Raw genomic sequence first — 10,614 nt, forward strand, 5'->3', positions numbered from 1 at the left:
CAAAAAGCAGAATAAATGTTGGTACAAAATAGGGTCACCCCCACCAGCAGGGTCAAAAAAAGTAGTGTTGAGGTTACGGTCAGTTAGTAGTGTAGCAACAGTATAGTAATGCTGGCGACTAGGACTGGGAGGGAAAGGAGTAAAAGGACTGCCATAATGAGGATTGATCAAACTAAAAAGGGTGTTTGATACTGGGATACAGCTGGGGGTTTTATGTTAATAATTGTGGTAATAAAGTTAATGGCTCTTAAAATAGAAGAGACACCTGCCAAGTGGAGCGAGAAGATGGTCAGGTCCACAGAGTGTCCTGCATGTGCTGGGTTTCCTGCTAAAGGGGGATATACTGTCCAGCCGGTTCCAGCGCCAGCTTCTACTATTGAAGACACAAGTAGGAGTAGAAAAGATGGAGCGAGGAGTCAGAAGCTCATATTATTTATCTGGGAGAATGCCATATCGGGTGCACCAATTATAAGAGGGACTAGCCAGTTGCCAAAACCCCCAATTATGATTGATATCACGGTAAAGATTATAAGAATGAGTGGGCGGTAACAACAACGTTATGGATCTGATCATCTCCTAGCAGAGTTCATGGTTGGCCTAGTTCTGCTTGAATTAGAAGGCTTAAGGCGGTGCCAACTATCCCCAACCATGTGCCGAATAACAGGTACGGTATTCCCTTATCTTTGTGGTTAGTTGAAAACAATCAAGATTGATTGGTGGGTGGGGGGGGGGGTTATCTTATAAAAGAATAATGTTTGTAGGCTTATAAAGAAAAGGCTTATAAACCTATTCTTTATTATAAAGAATCACTTGAACGATATCACTTGAATTGTATCACAAATGGTATCACTTGGATTCTGTGTAAAATAATTCTTAAAATGTCCAGGCGTGACCCTTTCTCTGGTGTGAAGGCACTCAAGTGATCATGGGCCCTTTTGAAGTTGAACTGGGAGAGTCAATAATAGGTTTATAAGCCTATTCTTGTAAAAGAGTAAATCAATTCTTTCCAGAATTACAGCAATAGCCTTCTAAATGCTCTCCCATCTTAGTTTTCCCCCAAAATACACCCTTCAAATAGAATCAGAGTTATCTATTTAAAAACATAAATCAGAAATGTAATTTCTCACTTAGAACTCTCCAGTGTCTTCTCATTGAATTTAAAATAAAATTAAAATGCTTTACAATTCTCACACTTTCCTCTCCCACTTCAAGTCCTACCACTCTCTCTTTAAGTCAATTTGTTTGACAACACTGCACTTCACTCTCTTCTCAATCACACCACAGAGACTTTTAATTTGCTTTGTCCCATTATTGGAATATTTTTCCCAGATCTTCACATAGTTGAAATATTCTCAATTATTACCGAACGCAGAAAAGTATTTGCTGGCAACGCTATCAAATGTGGCCTGTCCTACCATCTGATTTCTCTATGTCATCCCCCAACCACTGCCGCCTTTTATTTCTTATTATTTTTTCTTGCTTATTTGCTTGTACATTTTTTGCTTTCTCTATTTCTTTTTCTTTTTTCTGTTCTTTCTCTTTTCTTTCTTTTTATGTGCACTTATTTATTGTTTGTTTGTTTATCAAGGCAGAAACCTTTCTTTGATTGTCTGTTTTGTCCACCAATGTGTCCCTACAGGAGTTGGCACATAGTATGTATTCAATATATATTTGCTGAACAAAAAGTTCAAAAAGTTATGAAGGATAATGTGATTTAACAATATATTGGACAACAGATCACAACCCATAGGCCAAATGTGGCCACCACCTGTTTGGGTAGATAAAATTTTACTGGAATACAACTATGTGTATTTGTTTACAAATTGTCTATAATGCCTTTTAAACTATGACAGCAGAACTGTGTAGGTGCGAATAAGACCGTATAGCTCACAAAGCTGAAAGGTTTACTGTCTGGACTTTTACAGAAAAAGTTTTCTAACCTCTGCAATAAAATATACCAGGCCAAGTTAACATTCAATTTAAAAGAAACACAAACATTGTCAGGTACTGTTTCTGAAAAGGTATATAATTTTCTGTTGTCGATGACTTGGCCCTGGATCTTACAGGACTTGTCTCCCTTCCTCTGGAGTTCATGTATCTTACCAAGGTCTCCAGGGCACTAACCATTCCTGCTTACCTAGCCCAGTCAGCATGATGTCATCAATATAATGGATCAATGTGACATTCTGTGAGATGTCAGAGAATCCATATCTCTTTGGAATATATTATGTCAGAGAGGACAAGCACTGACATAACTCTGGAGCAAACCTATAAGTGAATATTGGTGTTCATTCTACACAAACTTGAACTTTTTCTAATCCTTCTTTCTAGTAGAAATAAAAAGGAAGCCATTCCCCAAGTCAATGGCTGAATTCCATATACTTAATACTTATTAATCTGTTCTAGCAATAATACCACAGTCAGCATGGAAGCTGTAAATGGAATGTTACTTTATCGAGTTTGTGATAGTCTACAGCAAGTTGAACAAAGTAAATCACCATTTAATTTGACTATCAGACCCCTACATAAAATGGATAAATGCTGGGAAATTAAATGGTGATATAATAAGGACCACCATCTCAATAACTTCTATATCTGTAACTGAAGCACTAATCCCAACTATTTCCTGCAAGGTGTTATAATATTTTTCAATTTAATATCTTGGTCAGGGGGCTGTGAATGGCATTTTCAAAGTTTTCCACTTGGTACTGGAATTCACTGTGATAATTCTTACTCCACAGGTCAAAGACTCAGATGGATGTTATCCAACTGCCAAGAATATCATTTCCTATTATGCACTCAAAGACCAGGGAAATAATAATTAGGTGCTTCTACCCAGGAACCCCAGAGCTTAACTTTTAGCCAGGACTCCATTTATTACTTGGCCCTTGTTACTCCCTACTCTCTCAGGGGGACCATAATGATTTTTGAGTCTCCTAGTATGAATATCAACTTGAATTCTCTGTAAAATAATTCTAAAAATGTCCAGGCGTGACCCTTCTCCAGTGTGAAGGCACTCAAGTGATCATGGGCTCTTTTGAAGTTGAACTGGGAGAGTCATTGCAGTACACACTGGCAGCTCTTTCCTCTAGAAAATCCAGCTGCTTCTGTCAGTAGCTGCTATATTTGAAAATTAGCTTAGATCTGGAAGCTGAGCAAGGAATTATGATTGCTTGTTGAAGTGTCTCCCCGCAGCCTCCTGCTCTTCCATTCTTACCATGTTCTGATTCTACATATTAAGCAACACTCTTGTTGGCTGCCCATCTATTTTTTCTCTATAGCCATCCTTTGATCTCCCTGAATCTTGACTGCCCGCTGAACTTTCTCATTGTTATAGTAATTGTAACCTCCTGGTTTCTGATTTTAAATGGCACCCCCTGGTGTTTATTATTTTGGTGCCTCATCATCCACATGGTTATTAAAGAGCCCAGCTCTGTGGGCCCCTCACCTGCTATCAGCCCTAACCTAAAGAGAAGATACACTGCTGAACTTCTCAGTGATGCTAATGACCCTTCCACCAGAACATTCCTCATGGCCCTAGTGACAGAACATAATCATCTGGTGGGCCTTCTGGCCTTGCACAATATATCCATTCCAGTATGTCCACATCCCTGAAACATTTTATTCCTTTTTCTACAATACAGCAAGAAAATTAATGAATTTCTACTTTACTCAGCATGGCCCTTTGATTTTCCATACACTGAATGGTCACCTCAACAATAAGTTTTCCTCATTCCCTTCAGTCCTTGCAAGATACTGAATCACATCTCCTGAGAAAGTACTACCAAGTAAATGAATTTTCAATTATCCTGCCTTATATTCTGCTTCCCTTGATCAAAAAACCTCTAATCTAATCTAAAATTAATCTCTGACCATGCAGAGAGGGAAGGCCATATGAGGACACAGCAAAAAAGTGGTTGGTCATCTGCAGGCCAAGAAGAGAGCTCTCATCATACACCAATTCCACTGGCACCCTGAACTTGAACTTCCAGTCATTAGAATTTAAGAAATAAATTTCTGTTGTTTAAGTCATGCAGCCTGTGGCATTCTATTATGACAGCCTTGAATGACTAATACATGACTCCAGGCTGGTCTTTCCACAGAAGAGGAGGGGATTTTTATAAGATACCAAAGTATTTAACTGTCTGTTAATTACCCTCAGTGTCAATACAAGCTAGTAGTAACTAGGCAACTCCACAGTCCTTAAAAAGGAGTTGTTCTCCGCATATCCCTTAAATGCCTGAAACATTGCACCAGCAAAATTATTTCTCTATACCAGGACATTTTCCCAGGGCCCTTGAGTAATTAGGCCATTATTTTGTGGTGGGGATTATCCATGCTGCACATTCCCCTTAAAACAAGCTCATCTTTGTTAGCCAGGTAGGGAGTGACTCATTCTCAAAACTCATCTTGTCTTATTTTCTAAATAAATCAATCCCAGCTGCATTTGTGTAAGTTCAGGTCCTCCAGTAAGGAAAAATCAAAATAGAATTAGACAGTCAAGAGGTTTATTGTGGTGGTTCTGTGAAAGAGAAAATTGGGAGTAACAGTGACAAGAAGAGCCTTTAGACCATCCTATAGGTCTGACACTTATGAAAGAAGAGAGGGAAGAAAAAAATGGTTAGAAGCAATCTCTGAAAACAGTGCAGTTCCAAGAACATCTTGGCCAGGCCAGGTCAATGGTGGACTCTAAGAACCAGTTGCTCTTGGAGAAATCTCACTTTGAGCATTAATGGTCTGTTTCTTACATTCCCACTAAGCTCAATCATTGACTCACAGCAGCTTGATTTATTGACTCAAATGTGTAATGGCTGGGGCTGTAAACCAACTATGCTCCCCTCATCAGGTCCTCTTGAAGGAGATTTGAGTGGCCTACTTCCATGGCCAACATAGTGTTAGTATTACTACTTTGACTTAATTAAAGAGTGAAACTCAAATGCTGCTATCTTCTTACTAAACCCATTTCTTTTTCCTGCCTCTCATGAGCACTATATTTCCCATCATCCTTAAAGGTGGTGGGGCTGTAAGACTCCACTTTGGTCAATGGAATAGGTGCCATTTCAATGCCTGGTCCCTTAAATCTCCCACAAGCAATCCTCCACTCTCTTTCCACTTCTGAGGCAAACATGAAGGTCATGTGTTGAACAGGCACCAATAGTTGAAGGGAGAGGATGAGTTTCTGCATCACTATTTTGAAGAGAGATGCCAGACTGCCATGGACTATGTGATGTGAGCAAGCAACAAATCTTCACTGAAATAAGATTCTGACATTTAAGAGCTGCTTATTTCAATAATTAGCCAACTTTTTTAATGTTCTAGGAGGTAGCCTACTATTTTGATAGAAATATTGCTAAATAGGCAATTTTTAAAATTGTCTTTTGGTTACTTAGCTAGAACCATCATGTTCAATGTGTTTGAGAGGCTTGAATGAAGAGAGGATGGAACATGGAAACTAACAGTTATTTTTTATTATTATTATTATTATTATTATCTACTCTATCTTTTATAATGATATTCTATAAAACACAGCCAACTCTACTAAATAATCAAATAAAGTTCTAAATAACCAATGTAATATATACTTTTTAGTCTCTTAGACAAATTCTTTGAGATCAACTTGCAAAAATATGACTCACTGGTATTCTTTAAAAATGAGAATGACCACAATTTCTAACATCTAAGTCACTCTTGTTCAGATCATGCCTGAACAAAAGTAGCATTTTAAAGCAATTTTCATGTTTTCTCCAATAATGTATTAATGAAATAAGCCTTTACCTTGTATTTCCACAATAACTTATTAAAATTGTGTGTAATGTTGCAGGACAGTGTGAAGAGTTATAGAAAATCTTTTTAAACTCAGTGAAATACATACAGTTAACTTTATCTCCAAGCTTTTAATGTGCAATGGTTGAATCATTTTTACATGATTTGTTAATCTGAGAAGTAAGTGCCAAATCACAAGTGAGATGATTTGTAATCATCTAAACTCTATTATACTTCACCTACCCATGAAACTAGCATCTTAATACTTTGCAAGTTGCCAGGATGGTGTGTGTTCAGCATATCATAAAAGTACAAAAGTTATTATTTCATTTCATGTTTTAAAAATTCACGGTCTGTCTCACCTATCACCTTAAAGGCACAAATGTCTGCTAACTGTAGTTATTTTTCAGTGGTTCTACTTTTAGCAATTTCCTCCAATAATTACAACTAGATTGACTAACCAATTACTTTGCTATATGATTTCTTCATTTTTTCCTGGAACTAATCCTCCATAGATACTGAGGAACTACTGTACACAAACGTTCACTGCTGCTTTATTTGTAATAATACCAAACTGGAAATAAATATACTTCAATGGGTGAATGGATAAACAAATTGTGGTACATTCATACAACAGAATACTACTCAGCAATAAAAGGAGCAAAGTTTTGTTAGATACAATAACTTGGATGGATCTCAATGGGATTATGCTGAGTAAAAAAAAAAGCCTATCTCAAAAGATTACATAATTTATGATTCTATTTATATAGCATTCTTGATATGACAAAACTATGGAACTAGACAAGAGATTAGTAGCCACCAAGGATTAGTGGCCACCAAGGAGAATAGAGTGTAAGTATAAAAGCTAACACAAGGGAGTTTTGGGGGTTGATGAAACCATTCTGTTTCTTGATTGTGGTGGTAGTTACAAAAATCTACAAATGTGATAAAATTTTATAAAATAATACGTGAAAAATGACTCCAGTAAATCTCCTGAAATCCAAATTAAGGTCTGTAGTTAATAGTATTATACCATTGTCAGTTTTCTGTATTAGATTATTCTATTAAAGTTATTAAGATGTTATCATTGGGTAAAGCTGGAAGACTGGAATGAAGGAACTCTCTATACTATTTTTGAAACTTCCATGTTAGTCTAAATTATTTCAAGATAAAAAGTTTAAGAACAAAATACTAATCTCCAGGACTACTCCCAGAGATTCTAATTCAGCAGGTCTAAAGTGGAGCATGGGGATCTCCCCAAGTGGTTCTCATGAGCAGTCACATTTGAAATCCCCCCATCTTGGCAGTCAAGATGACAGCAGGTTCTACACAACAATTTTCTACAATGCCTCTTATTGCAAGCTGAAGGAATCATGCCAAAGCACAAGATAACAAATCTATGAGGGCCTAAAACAGCATCCAAGGGGGTCCTGGAACTAATACCCCACAGATACTGTACACAGATGTTCACTGCTGCTTTTTTTGTAATAACCCCAAATTGGAAATAACGCTGCATCCCAGTAGCATGGCTTGATTCCCAGTTAGCACCTAAACTAAGACTAGATGGCTTCAAATATTTCAAGCAGTGCTCCATAAGCATTAGTTCTTACCCCTAAATGTTTCATAAGATGTTTCACATTGCCAATTAGGGGCAGATGAATACAATCTGATTTTATGCCAAGTTGGAAGTAATGGTGACATCCTTTTAAGAATATTACAAAAGATTACTATTTGAAGAGTAGACCTCCCACCTTCAAATGGAGGTGGGCTAAAGGAAGACCTGTGAAAAGGGTCAAGATTTTACTAGAAAATCTGCATAGAATTTAAAAAGTAATTGAACCTTAAGGCATTATCTTTTAATTAAAGTCCAAAATGTGATTTATCTTAATGAATATCACTTGCATTCAGTGAATAAGGTCTACAATATGGTAAAGAGCTCAACACTTCTGTATTGCTTACATAACATCAACTTCTACCATATGATAATTCTACTATCATGAAGAAAATCACTATGTCAAAATATTATCTCTCAATTGTTTTAAGTATTACCATTAATATAAAAATTAGATGGGTAATATTGGTAATAAACACTTGAAACTTTATTTAAGCATATACATAATAAGAAGAAAATTATTCATTTAACAGATACATTTTTTAGTATGTCTACTATATGGAAGTTATTATACTAGATACTGACATTGAAACATATAATATATTGTTTCTTTCCTCAAGAAGCCAGTGTCTATTGGAGCAAATAACTCAACAATTACTATATAGTCCATTGATTATAGTGTGGGTGTCTCTTAAGTTGAATCTTGAAAGCTGAGTAGAATTTAGCTAGATGAAGAAAAGGTACATGTGCATTGCAGGGAGAGGAAACAGTTTGAATGCATGGAAGAATTCAATTAAATGATGTATTCAAGTAGCAGTGACTATATCTGAAATCAATAAACAATGAGGTATTTGAGTATAGGTTTGTGGGTGGAAGAATAACTACCTGAAGGCAGGTCACAGTGTGTGGGTGTCTTCAGCACAACACTCTGGCATGCAAGACCATCCTGAAAGTATTCAAGCATTTTGGAAACAGCATTCATACAGTAGTGTTGACAATGGACTGGAATATGATTAAACTGAAGGCAAAGAGAAAAATAAAGTTATCGAACCAATAAAATGCGGTACAGAATTATGCAGTATGATGATTTTCATTGTCATTATAACTTATACTGGTCTTTGCACATTGGAAAGCCACATCTTTGTTAAAGCAGAGAAATTAATTAGCAAAAATCCCAAAAGTCAGTCGGGTTACACCTGTAGTCAAACCATCTGTACACAATAATTTTAAGGAAATTTAAAACAAAAATACATGTGTAGTGAAGTCTCTGTTAAAAGAAAAACAAGTGTCCTTTGGGTTGAAAATACCATCTGGATCATTTCAAACTTACCAGGTACAAAACATAGCACTGAAAAGCCTAAGGTCTGAAATATATAAACAAAAAAAAATCTTGAAAGAGATCTTAAATCTTTAAAACATTCCCTCCAGAAAGCAGGTTGGCATTTTTCACACTGCACCTGGATTTTCTTACATTAAAATGTCATGTTACTTCCTAGAAGGGATATTGTGAAGATTAACACAATCACGTTTTAAAGCTCTTTGAGTTTGTCAGAGTGAAGTTCTGTAAGAACAAGGTGTAACATTCACTATTCACTGCACAGTTATTTGAATCCTAGTTATGTGGGATATCAGAGTGAAGCAGATAAACTTCCTTTTACCCACATGAAGTAGAAAAATGAAATTCAGTAGAGAATTAGAATTGGTAATGTTTGAATTACTATGCAAAAATTGCTGCATTCTTGTTACTTTTAGGTGTCTTGACAGACCCTTCATAATATAGAAAAGGATTTATACCCAAGTCAAGTAATAAAGGAATTTACTCATTGATTTTTAAGGTTCTGGGAGTGAAAGAATGTTCTTGCAAGTTAAAAAAAAAGTGTAGATTAAAAATTTTTTTAATATGGGAAAATCAAATTTACTTATTTTAATCTATTTTAGTCAGTAACAATACACATTCAATAGTCCTTGATGCTAGGCATTTCAAAAAATTATAAAAAGCAGTAAACTCAACCAAATAATCGGAGTCTGTTTTATCTTTTAAAATACTTAAATTTACAGAGACAGATTCATACACAAACAATGGAAATATTATCTGGTGTTTACTAATAATATAGTCCAGGAGATCTGTGCCAAACACTGTTAAAAGTGAAGATCTGCTTTTTTTTCCTTCCATTCACTCATTTAAACAACTTTTATTGATTAGTTCATGCAAATGAAAACAGGGTCATATGGCTCGCACTGTAATTCATTTGTTCATTCAAACATTTATTGAGACCAGACACTAGAGCAAATATGAAATATAGTAAGCTCTATTTTATGTCTTAAGATTGTTTTTCTATAGTGGTGGAGTCAGATACGTAAATATATCATAAGGTCACATTTTAAGGTGGAATAGTAACTACAATGTATAAATAATACAATGATTCTTAAGTACTTAGACAGGAGTTCTCAAGCCTAGCTGCATTTTAGAATCATCAAAAGCATTTTCATTTCAATAAAATGCACAGGCCTCATCCATCCCGCCTCAATTCTGATTTAATTGGACTACAACGGAAAACTAGAGTGTTGTGGGGTTTTTTTTGTTTTTTTTTTTACTCAAAACTTTCATTGAGTGTAATATGTGCCCAGGGTTGAGGCTTCCCTACTCCCATGCTAAATGGTTTGTTTAAAAAACTAATGAAGAGAGAGTTTAAAAATTGTGTTGAAACTGAGGACACCCTTGAGAAAATCTGTAGGTGAAAAGTGAGATACCTTAAGATAGCTATCACTAAAATTGAATACAATATTGTACATATATTCTAACAATTCAGAAAAATATAGCAGAGCTTTAAATGAAATCCACTAAACCCATGAACCCAAACCTAGGACTAAGTATATTATGCAAATATTTATCCTTGGGCCCTCAATCTCCAAATTCTTCCAATTACCCAATTAAATTCAAACTAGTCAAAACCTCTAAGGCAGGTTGTGCCATGTTTTATATTTGGAATAAATAAGTGATAATGTAAAGATGTTACATTCAAGAAGCCTGCATTTCAAAACAAAACTGAAATTCCAGGCATCATCAAGAACAGTGGAGAATCTCATGGAATGACCAGATCTATGATCATCTGAAATGTCAGAAGGCAGTAGTCTACATCAGCAGGGTATTCAATCAGGAATTACAGTTCTGGAATTTGAGGTTATTGCTCAGTTTTCCTTGGTAATAAACAAACAAAAAATAATAATAAATTAAATTT

This window comes from Theropithecus gelada, chromosome 6 (assembly GCF_003255815.1).
Source record: "Theropithecus gelada isolate Dixy chromosome 6, Tgel_1.0, whole genome shotgun sequence".
NCBI lineage: Eukaryota > Metazoa > Chordata > Mammalia > Primates > Cercopithecidae > Theropithecus > Theropithecus gelada.